Genomic DNA, 9,588 nt, shown 5'->3' on the forward strand with positions numbered 1-9,588 from the left:
GTCCATGGGGTCGCAGAGTCAGACATGACTGAGCGACTGAACAGAGTGACTGATAGTCAAAGCTATGGTTTTTCCAGTGGTAATGTACAGATGTGAGAGCTGGACAATAAAGAAGGCTGAACGCTGAAGAATTGATGCTTTTGAACTGTGATATTGGAGAAGACACTTGAGAGTCCCTTGGACTCCAAGGAGATCAAGCCAGGCGATCCTAAAGGAAATCAACCCTGAATATTCATTGGAAAGACTGATGGTGAAGCTAAAGCCCCAATACTCTGGCCACCTGATGCAAAGAGTTGATTCACTGGAAAAGACCCTGATGCTGGGAAAGATTGAAAGCAAAAGGAGAAGAGGGCAGCAGAAGATGAGATGGCTGGACGGCATCACAGACTCAATGGACATGAGTTTGAGCAAAGCCCGGAAGACAGTGAAGGGGAAGGGAGCCTGGCATCCTGCCTTCCATGGGGTTCCAAAGAGAAGGACACAACTTAGAGAGCTGACAACAACATGGGTTTAGGAGTGAGCTCCACAGCTGCTGTGGCCAAGGAGGGGTGGTTGTGGTTTAGCCGCTCAGTCGTGTCCGACTCTTGCGACCCCATAGACTGCAGCCCGCCAGGCTCCCCTGTCCATGGGATTCTCCAGGCAAGAGTACTGGAGTGAGTTGCCATTTCCTTCTCCAGGGGATCTTCCCGACCCAGGAATTAAACCCGGGTCTCCTGCATTGCAGGCAGATTCTTTACCATCTGAGCCACTAGGGAAGTACCCAAGGAGAGGTGAGGGTCAGTATTCTGACGGCTTCCGGGATGACCCCCTCGCTCATTTCTGTGGTCCTGATGGAGAAGCAGGCCGAGCAGGGAGTTGTTGACAGCCAGGTTATGACCACACAGAGGATGCCACCAACAGCTAAATGGAAAGATGGTTAAGAAGCCTTGTTTCAGAAGACACCACGGAGCTGCCAAATCAAACCATTCCCAAAGTCCACCCTCCCTCAGACTATCCACTAACACGGTCCCATAAGTCCCTGTAAGTAAACATCTCAACTCGAATTCCTGAGACACGGCTTAGATCTGCAGACTACCACGGCAGTCACCCCAACCTACCTCAGTATATTCTGGGAGAATAAGGAAAACAGGAAAAGAGGGCTTAACTGGAAAATCAGTCTTCCAAGATACCAGCTGTCCTTGCCACCGATTACCATTGGAACCTTGGGCAAGTGTGTCTCTTCTTTGAGCCCAGCTGCTCATTTCCTGGGTGAAAAGACTAGCACTCTTTGATTTTAATTGTCGACCCTTAGTGCCAACATTTATTGAATCCTCTGGGGATGAGTTATAATTACATATGTGAATTGTTCCATACTCTCAAAACTCAGAAACCAGCAACAACAAAACATTTTATTTGCATTAAAACTCTCATGGATCCAGGAGAAGGAATGGCAACCCACCCCAGTATCCTTGCCTGGGAAATCCCATGGACAGAGGAGCCAGGAGGGCTACAGTCCACGGGGTCGCAAAGAGTTGGACACGACTGAGCAACTTCCATCAACATCGTGGAGAGAGGAAATGAGGGAATACAGTGGAAGAGTCTTCTGACTGAGTCTTATTCACAAAGGCCAACCCTTGGAGTATTTGGGAGTTATCGAAACCAAGGAATCCGGGTGGTTGGGGCCCCTGCTGGTCACACCCAGCTGGGGGACACCCTTCCCTTGAGCTGTGTGGTTATGGGTGACCTCTAACAGTGGAGACAGCAACTGGCCCATCAGGCTTTGTGAGAAGGATCTAAGAGTGTACTATTTCATGTAGGCTTTGAGTTAGTTGGCGAACGCATTGAACTCTTCAAAGTTAGTATTTGTTACTGACATTATTTTTCAAGACTTCTTTTTGTCAGGGACTGCTTTGTTTCCCCCTTTCGTGGTGTGGTTACTGCTAAGAAAATAAAACCTGCCCCAACCCAGAAACTCAGAACTGATACTCCAGGTTCTCTCACTGGAAAGAAAAACAAAAACAAAACCGGTATAATTGACTTCCACCACAAAGGGTACATGCAAGATTGTGCGTGCACTCACACAAAGTCATAAAGGATATTAGACCCACTCGTGCAAGAATCAAGCTGGGAGCAGACCTGCATATGGATTTACTTTTACTGGAGGTTTCCAAATATTCAATTTGAGAACAGACTTTTGGTGCCGTATTTTTCAAGAAATCTCTTCTCCCCACAACTTTAAATATAGCTGAGCCAAAGTCAAGCATGATTGCAAAAGAACAAAGCAAGAGAAGTTCACAGATCATCATTTGGTAAAGTTCCAAGGAGCTCTCATATGACAGCATCAGGATATCAGGCCAATTTTAAGACTGATGTCTGTCCATACTTGGGAAAGTAATACTGGAGAAAAATATAATTCTAGAGATCATAAGGAATAGTACCATGTGCATTTCCCACTTTAAAAAGAAGATGGTTACTTTGGTTGCCCAAAAATGTATTTTCAAACAAAAAATATTCCACAATTTTCTCAACTCACAGACTCAAATTGGAGAACTATAAGAAATCATAGTAATTATTACCCAGTCCAGTCTTCTTGTTGTTAATTGGCCTATCTTCCCTGGTGGCTCAGATGGTAAAGAATCTGCCTGTAATGCAAGAGACGTGGGTTCGATCCCTGGGTTGGGAAGATCTCTTGGAGAAGGGAATGTCTACCCACTCCAGTATTCTTGCCTGGAGAATTCCATGCACAGAGGAGCCTGGTGGGCTATAGTCCATGGGGTCACAAAGAGTTGGACATGACTGAGCAACTATCACTTTCATTTCACCCGTAATTAGGTAGAAAACTAGTTTGAAATATGACTAAGCCTATTAAGAGTGCAATATTCAACACAGTATGATTTTGTTTACATGAAGTTCAAAAGCAAGTGAAACTAATCTATGGTGTTAGAAGTCAGAATATTGGTTCCTTCTGGAAAAGAGGAAGCGGGTAGAGGAGGGGCCTCTGGCGAAGCTCTTTCTCTTGATCTGGGTGGTGGTTAGTTAAACACATGAGCGTTCTGACATGCATAATCAAGCTGTGTGTTTACAACTTGTGCATTTTTATACGTATATTATACATCAACCTAGAAGACATTTATTTCACCCTCAAAAAAGAGTCTGGGTAATCAAATCTAAGTCAAAAAATGAACAAAAAGATCCCATTTTATTTACGATCCAACATTTAATTTAGAAACACATTAGCTTTTTACTCACCTTTTTAATTGATGTGGAGATTCACTATTTTTGTACACTCCTATGAGTGGAACAAATGCATGAAGTCAGACCCTCCCCCCTCCTTATCAAGATGCAGACCAGTTCTCACCTTCCCCAAAGAACTCCTCAAACTGCCCCTTCAACTCCCAGTTGGGGACCCCATCCCACCCATTCAACTCACAGCAACCACTGATCTGTTCCTGTAATTTTTGCATTTTCCAGCATGTCATATAATTAGAACCACATAAAATGTAGTCTTTTCATTCTGGCTTCTTTTGCTTAGCAAGAGGCATTTGACATTCATCCATGTTGTTATGTGAACCAGTAATTTTCTCCCTATTACTCCATTCTGAGTAGTATTCCAGTATTTGGATGTACCACGGTTGTTTTATCCATTCACCAGTCAAAGGACATTTGGGTTGTTTCCAGTTTGGAGCATTCATGGACAAGTTTTTATGTGAACAAATGTTTCCAGTTCTCTTGGGTCAATACCTTGGAGTGGGATTACTGGATTGACAGGAGAAATATCAACAACCTCAGATATGGAGATGATACCACTCAAAAGGCAGAAAGTAAAAAGGAACTAAAGAGCCTCTTGATGAGAGTGAAGGAGGAGAGTGAAAATGCTCGCTTAAAATTCAACATTCAAAAAACTAAGATCAGGGCATCCAGTCCCATCACTTCATGGCAAATAGATGGGGGAAAAATGAAAGCAGTGACATATTTTATTTTCTTGGGCTCCAAAATCACTGTGGACATTGACTGCAGCCATAAAATTAAAAGACACTTGCTCCTTGAAAGAAAAGCTATTAACAAACTTAGACAGTGTATTAAAAAGCAAAGACTTTACTTTGCCAACAAAGGTCTGTATAGTCAAAGTTATGGTTTTTCCAGTAGCACATACGAATGTGGGAGATGGACTAGAAGAAGAAGGCTGAGCACCAAAAAATTGATGGTTTCAAACTACAGTGTTGGAGAAGACTCTTGAGAGTCCCTTGGACTGCAAGGAGATCCAACCAGTCCATCCTAAAGAAAATCAACCCTGAATATTCATTGGAAGGACTGATGCTGAAACTGAAGCTCCAATACTTTGGCCACTTGACACAGAGCCGACTCATTGGAAAAGACCCTGACGCTGGGCAAGATGGAAGACAAAAGGAGAAGAGGGCAGCAGAGGATGAGATGAATAATCGTAGCATCACTGAGCCAATGGACGTGAATCTCCAGGAGATAGTGGACAGGGAAGCCTGGTATGCTGCAGTCCATGGGGCCGCAAAGAGTTGGACACGCCTTAACAACTGAACAACGGCAACACAGTAAGTACATGCTCAACTTTATAAAACACTCAGATTTTTTTCAGAGTGCCTGTACCATTAGCACTGCCGACAGCAATGAATGAAAATTCCAATTCTTCCGCATTCTTACAAGCACTTATTATTGTCTTTTTTTAAAAAGCCATTCTAATTGTTAAAAGGTCATGTTTACAGAAAATATTTGCGCAAGATTCTGCTAGTAGTACACATAGCAAGTTTAAAATTTAGAAAGAAATAGTATACATTAATATAATTCTGCAGGCCAATTGAAAGTATTCTACTTCCTTAAAAATAACAAACTATCTTTCATAATGAATTTCTTTAATACTTAAGAATGGTATGATCTAAGAATGATACTTAAGAATACTTTAATACCTAAGAATGATAAGATGATAAATATTCGTTGACTTATATTTATTGGCCATTTGTATTTCTTTCATGAGAATGGCCTGTTTAGACAATTTGCTCATTTTTGTATTAATTTTTTAAAAATATTTATGTATTTGCACTGAGTCTCATGTGTGACCTGAGAACTCCTAGTTGCAGCCTGTGGCATCTAGTCTCCGGATCAGGGTTTGAGCCCAGTCCCCCTGCATTGGAAGCACAGAGTCTTAGCCACTGGACCACCTGGGAAGTTCCCTCATTTTGATATTAATATTTTAAAAGCTCATTTGAAAGAGCCCTTTGTGTTTTATGGAAATCAGACTGTCAATTATCATTACGTTGTAGGTAAGTCTGTGCTTTTGTTTACGAAGTTGGCCACTACAAAGAGATTTTCTTAAGCTTAGAGTCAAATTTATAGAAAGCTCTTTTCCACTCAAAGATTATTTTTTAATCTTGACCGGTGTTTTCTATTTTTTTTTTTTTTACATCGTTTTTTTCCTGGGCAAAATTCACGTTGAATTAATTTGGATGTGACAAGGGAAGGATCTCAACAGACTAAGATGAAAATGAAGTAAAAGAAATTAAAATCTGCAGGTCAAGGTGGAAAAGAATTTCTTAAGATTAATAAGCTTCTTTCCAGAAGTGTGTTATTTAATAATTTTATTTATTTATTTTCAGCTGTGCTGGCTCTTCATTGCTGCCCAGGTGTTTTCTAGTTGCAGAGAGTGGGGGCTACTCCTTTGCAATGCAGGGGCTTCTCACTGCGGGGGCTTCTCTGGATGCCAAGCATGGGCCCTCGGGCACATGGGTTCACGGTTGTGGCCCATGGATTTAGTTGCTCTCGGCATGAGGGATCTTCTGAACCAGGGATTGAACCCATGTCTCCTGCATCGGCAGGTGAACTCTTCACCACTGAGCTACCAGTGAAGCCCCAGAAGTGAGTTTTTAAATTTAGGTTTCTCTAGTCACTTTTTGCCCTCCAGTACTCTTGCCTGGAAAATCCCATGGACGGAGGAGCCTGGCGGGCTGCCGTCTATGGGGTCGCGCAGAGTCGGACACGACTGAGCTACTTCACTTTCACTTTTCACTTTCATGCATTGGAGAAGGAAATGGCAACCCACTCCAGTGTTCTTGCCTGGAGATTCCCAGGGACGGGGGAGCCTGGTGGGCTGCCGTCTATGGGGTCGCGCAGAGTCGGACACGACTGAAGCGACTTAGCAGCAGCAGTCACATTTTGAGCAAGCTCCAGGAGATGGTGAGGGACAGGGAAGCCTGGCATGCTGCAGTCCGTGGGGTCGCAAAGAGTCAGACACAACTGAGCGACTGAACGACAGCAGTCACTTTGACTTGATGTCCCACTCCAGCTTGACGACCTTTTGAGATTTTTACTTTCTTCAACTACCATGCAACATGAAAGTGATAGAGACTTCTTGGGGGAAATGTGCCAGCAAAGTCTGCTCTTAAATATTTGGAATGTAGATGACATAACTTGATCTTGAATAGCTATCAGGACACCCAACACATTTATTTTAAAAATTCCATTGGGAAAAATGTAAATTCAAACGGCACTATTGGATTCCAGTAAATATGAATTCAAACGCATTGTGTTATCCCTGGGGCCGAACTGTCGCCCAGAAACACAGGGCACCCTGGCCTCTCAGCTGCCGTTGGAGTGATGGGACTGTTCTCATGTCAGCTCCCTGGGGGCTCAGTGGTAAAGAATCTGCCTGCCAAGCAGGAGACCGGGGTTCGATCCCTGGGTCGGGAAGATCCCCTGCAGAAGGAAATGGCAGCCCACTCCAGGATTCTTGCCTGGAGAATCCCATGGACAGAGGAGCCTGAAGGGCTACAGTTCATGGGGTCACAAAGAGTTGGACACGACTCAGCAACTAAACAACAACAACAACAACCTCTTTTCAATTCATGTTTCCCCTCCACTGACTTGAGATGCCACTTTGATTATATAATAAATCCCCATTTGTTCTTGCTTTATTTCTAGATTCCCCATGATTTTTTCTTAATCAGTCTACAAAATGGACTCTTTTACAGCTTCATCATATGATGACTTTCAACATAAAAAAATAAGCTTCAATTTTTTTTTTGTATTTTACTGTGAAAATTAACAGATACAGGAAAGTATATAAAGTATGCAAAAACTTTTAAACAAATAAAGAGAGCACTTGTGTAAACACCACCCAGGTCAAGAAATAGAACTAAAACTTATTTTTTTAAGTTGTCTCCCACAGACTACCTATTTAAAATAAGAATTATCAGCTAGCTCTGATGGTCAGACAAGAATATTTTCAGTCATTTAGTAAAAGTTTAGGTGTAAACTGATAGTGGAATGAATAAAGCTCCAGTAAAGAAAAAGTACTGGTTAACTTTGTTATTTTTTTAAGTAAATGGGGTTTAAACCTCCTTATCATTCCACATTGCATAAGCACAACACAATATTTTTTCCTTATTATGCAAAAAGATGTTTCTAAGTATACCAATGTTATTTAAAAAAAAAAACATTTAAACTTAAGAAGCACCCCTTTTCAGATGTTCAGAAGCGTTTGTTAATTTATAAAGAAATCTGCACTGTGCAAGAGGGCAGCCACCAGCCAGGTAGCTAATTACACTTCAGGTAATTAAATAAAATTTAAAATTCAATTTTTCAGTCACGTTAGCCACATCTCACATGTTCAAGAGCCACATATAGCTAAGTGGGCACCCAAAGCATCCAGCACAGATGAACATTTTCATCATCACAGAAGGTTCTAGTGGATGGCTGTGGTCTAGACCCTTCTTGGCTTCCACCAATGATCCAAAGGGTCGAAAACACTAATCTGAGTTGTCTTTAAAACATTCAAGATAAACAGTGAAAATAAACATAGGAAACAAAGGTCAGAAATTAAAGAGAGAGAAAGAGGAATGTGCCAGGAATGAGTGATATTACACAATTGAGCGCTAAATCTTGTTTTAACCTTGTTTAGCCAAAGCTGAACAAATAAACAAAGCATTCAATGGGTCATATAGTTCTCATTCCACAGCAGGAAGCATACACTTTTATTTGGCAAGAAGTACTGTTTCCTGATGATAATATTTGGTGAGAAAATATTATGGGGAACCTTCTATCAGTGTAACCCATAGGTGGCTGGACTGTTCGGGTGGCCCCCACTCACCCCACACAGCTTGAAATTGACGCCTCACATCAAAAAAGTAGCAAAAATCAGAGACTTCCCTGGTGGTCCAGTGGTTAAGACTCTGCACTTCCAATGCAAGGGGGCCTGGGTTCGATCCCTGGTCAGGGAACTAGATCCCTGCGTGCTGCAACTAAGATCCGATGTGGCCAAATTTTAAAAAAAAAGTAGCAAAAAAACATCATTAGCAAGTGATGTTGATTTTCCTGAAGGTTTTTCAAGGAGATGAAGGGAGGGATTACATTACCGAGCACAGGGCAAAGTCTCATCCAGCTGTGGGCTAGCTCTCACTGTCCTCATCCATCCCGTGGACTCTTCACCAGCGCCCCTTCAGCTCAGTTTCCCTCTCCTCCCATCCGCCCAGCGCCCACCTCCTCACCCACAGCCTCCAAGCATCCTCTCTACTGGTCATCACAGTTCAGCTCTTGCCTTTGCACACACACTGCGTCCGGCAAAGCCAAAGCTCGGTGGGGACCCCAGGGGTGACCCACAGTAAGCCCTCCGGCCCACTTCACAGGGGCTCCCCCTTTATCTTGCCACGTACGAAAGGCTGAGCCGCCATTCTGAACAAGGCCTTGAATAGTCATTTTGAAGGGGAGGGGAAAAAAGCTGAGGCCGTGGCATTCAATCACAACTTAGTCAAAGCAATTCTTATGAGAATTAAGTGAATTTGGTCCAGATACTTTGGTTTCTGCTAAACTCTGTAGCCCTCCAGGCAAAACAGAAAAACAAATAGACATGCGTACAAGAATTAAGATGCTTTCCTGGGGCAGAGGGACGTCTACAAGCTCTTAATGGAGGGACACTGTCTTTTCCAGCTTGACAGCCGGTGACATCAGGTACTCTGGGGAAATGACTTTCCCAATCACAGCCGCCATTTAGAAGCAGATCTGAGGGGCCTCCCTGGTGGTCCAGTGGCTACGACTCCCAGTGCAGAGGGCCCTGGTTCGATCCCTGGTCAAGGAGCTAGATCCCACATGAGCAGCTAAGTGAATGACTAAGGGTTCACATGCCTCAACTAAAGAGCCCCCGTGCGTAATGAAGACTGAAGATGCCCCTGCCACAGCCAAGACCCAGCGCAGCCAAATGAATCAACAAATCAAAGTTGCTGTTTGTTTGTTTTTTTAAAGAAACAGAGCTGAGATTCCAGCGTACATCTGTCTAAACAATCCCATGACACCACCCTGCCTCCATTATTGACCACAGCATGGGAGAGAGTAAGGGAAACCAAAGGTCATCACGGTAGCCCCCAAACCCGAGCCTGTCTTAGGGTCCAGTTAGCCAACACTGGTCGCTATAATGAATTCCCCCAGAGTCGGCAGCCCTCTGTTGACACTACACTCTTCAGAAGGAGGAGCATGAGAAATACCGTCCTTGTGCTTCCTCCCTTTCTTTGCAGGTGGAAATGAGTTAGAAGTCCATTTAGACACGGGATGAGTCTATTTAGATTCTTCCCTGGTGGCTCAGACAGTAAAGAG

The 9,588-nt window shown here is 43.2% G+C and overlaps 1 non-coding gene across 1 annotated transcript; it reads left to right on the forward strand.

Annotated features, from left to right (window-relative positions):
- Positions 1-8,148: 8,148 nt before the first annotated feature.
- On the forward strand, positions 8,149-8,222 carry TRNAG-UCC (transfer RNA glycine (anticodon UCC)). Its single transcript has one exon. It is a non-coding gene; the product is annotated as a tRNA-Gly (tRNA).
- The last annotated feature ends 1,366 nt before the right edge of the window (positions 8,223-9,588 follow it).

This window comes from Muntiacus reevesi, chromosome 20 (genome assembly GCF_963930625.1).
Source record: "Muntiacus reevesi chromosome 20, mMunRee1.1, whole genome shotgun sequence".
Classification (NCBI taxonomy): domain Eukaryota; kingdom Metazoa; phylum Chordata; class Mammalia; order Artiodactyla; family Cervidae; genus Muntiacus; species Muntiacus reevesi.